The 2704-nt window shown below is 40.2% G+C and overlaps 1 pseudogene; it reads left to right on the top strand.

Moving 5' to 3' along the window:
- Nucleotides 1-587: 587 nt before the first annotated feature.
- LOC144370344 (transmembrane 9 superfamily member 3-like) lies at nt 588-2470 on the top strand (annotated as a pseudogene).
- The last annotated feature ends 234 nt before the right edge of the window (nt 2471-2704 follow it).

Here is a 2704-nt window from a genome sequence, read left to right on the forward strand (position 1 = left end):
ACTACACAATCAGGGAAAGAGTCCCTATCCGATCTTGTGATGAATGCTTCCTATCCTTGATCAGCACCTGAGCACTGTGGGGCACTAGGATCCAACAGGCTGTCAATCAGGGCACATGGTCCAGTCTTCAGTCAACCCCTCCCTCTACAGCATTCTTAAAATTACTTCCTTGACTCTTTAACCTCTAGTTAACCACTCAACTCGTTATTACCTATTTGAAAGAAATTTATTTATATATTCTTTCAAAAAATAAGGAATAGTCACCTTTGGCAAGCTCTATGCCTGGTGTGTGGGAGATTCAATTTGAGAACAAGTGATGTCCTTGTCCCTATGAATTTTTTATCTTTTGGGGGTGGGATAAGCATTTTTCAAAAACTCACTTAAATCTGCACAATGCTGTTGTGGCTGAGTCAGAGAAAGAGGCTGGCAGGATCAGGAGGGCAGTGCAGGAGCTGTTAAGGCAGGGGCATCATCGGAGCGGCTGGGCCCAGGCCTTGAGTCTGCCAGTGCCCTGTGGATGTGAATCACTGCTGCACAAGCACCAGGGGCAGAGCAATTGATTGGCCAGTCAGGCGTGAGCACTCAGGATGAGGCCTCTGTAGGGCGCTCCTGGCCTGTCAGCTTCTGCTGCACTGCTGCTGCTGCTGCTGCTGCTGCCCAGGGCCCAGTCAGAGGAGCATCAACACATGTTCCCAGCAGAGGCTCCATCTGGTAGTCTCTAACTTAGGCCACTTCTGACCTTAAAGTCTCCAGTTTCCCAGTGGAAGGCCTGGCCCCAAAACAATCTCTTGCATTTGGTCTAAAGTTGATCGGTGGTTTAATTGCATTTTCACATTCAAGATTGGATGTTAAGGACTCTAGGAGTGGCTTTCACTTAGGACTGTATGGTTGTCAGAATGGTGGACTGGAGCAAGGCAGGAAAGTCAGTTTCAAGATACAGAAGAAGTTGTCTTATGGATGAATACTGTTGGGCCCTTCCAAAATCGCCTGGAAACATATAAGTACTTTTCACTTCTAATCTGTGTGGGGTCAAAAAAGTAACAGTCATTACCATGAAGCTCTAGGAGAAATACTTCAAGGAGTTGAAATGGAATTTAGTGGTCTGGATATTAAATTTAAAGATGATGTGATGCCAGCCAGTTACTGTGAAATTGATTTTGATAAAGAGAGATGCCTTTGTTTATGCCATCAAAATTCACTACTGGTACCAGATGTACATAGTTGATTTAGCAATATGGGGTATTATTGGTGAAGCAGATGAAAATGTAGAAGTTTGTTATCTTTGGACCTACAAAAAGCTTGAAATAGATTTTAATGGAAATTTAATTGTTGGAGGAAATGTGAAACTGTTCCCAATACCAAAACACAGGTGTCATATTTGGTAAAATGGAAAATGTCAGATATAAAATTTGAAGAACGATTGCACAAATATCTTGATCCATCCTTTTTATAACAGGGGATTCACTGGTTTTTAATTTTCAACTCCTTCAGGATGGTGATCTTGATAGGCTTAGTTTCAATGATTTTAATGAGAACTTAAGGAAAGATTATGTCTGGTTCAGTAATGAAGAAATGGCTGACATGGATAGACTTAGGAGATGGATATGGATAGAAACAGGTGCATGGAGATGTATTTAGATCATCAAGACACTAGCTAATATTTTCCTCTCTACTTGGTTCTGGATTTCAGATATTTCCTGTGTTTCTCATTGTTATTATTATTGCAATGATAGAAGATTTATATATTTTTCTATGCTGCTACATCACCAATGAATGATTATTTTGGAGGAAGTCTGTATGCTAGACAAGGAGAAAAGAGATGGATAAAACAGATGTTCACTGGGGCATTCCTTATCCCAGCTTCAGTGTGTTGCAGGCCTTCTTCATCAATTTTATATTTATTTATTACCATGCTTCAAGAGCCATTCCTTTTGGAACAAAAATCTAAATCTTATTGGTATAATACTCCGCTGAAATTTGTTAGGTCAGCCCAACTTCCTTTGTTGTGCCAATGCTATGCCTTGTCCTATACTGGAGAAAAAATATTTTATGTAGCCTGCAGTTATTGTTTGCCTGGGACAAACTTTACCTTTTGGCTTATCTTTATTGAAATGTATTTCATTTTCACATCTATTATGTCTATGGCTTCATAATGCTGGTTCTGGCCATCCTTTGCATTGTTACCATCTATGTGATATTGTGTGCACACACTTCTTGCTAAATGGGATTATAGGTGGCAGTGGACAAGTTTTCTCTCTGCTGAATCAACTTCAATCCCTGTTTACACCTATTCGCTTTACTAATATTTTTTTTTGAAACAAAGATGTATGGCTTACTTCAAACATTTTACTTTGGATACATGGTGGTATTTAGCACAGCCTTGGGGTAATGTGTGGAGCACTTGTTTACATGGGAACAAGGGCCTTTGTCCAAAAAACAAAAAATCTATACTAATGTGAAAATTGATTAGAGGCACAAGAAAACCTGGAACTTTGGATCAATTTCTCTTTTATATGGGTAGAAGTCAGTGCTGTTTTCATCTAAACCCTGAAAGGAACTCAGAAAGGGAAATGGCCTTCCTGATAATAGGTGGCTCTCCATGATCTCCACAAGTCAACAAAAGCACTCCTAATAGAACGAAAACCTCAGGCAGGACCACATGGTGGTCATATCCAAAACTATGTGGAGACTGACTCTGAGGCAA

This window comes from Ictidomys tridecemlineatus, chromosome 14 (assembly GCF_052094955.1).
Source record: "Ictidomys tridecemlineatus isolate mIctTri1 chromosome 14, mIctTri1.hap1, whole genome shotgun sequence".
Taxonomy (NCBI): Eukaryota; Metazoa; Chordata; class Mammalia; order Rodentia; family Sciuridae; genus Ictidomys; species Ictidomys tridecemlineatus.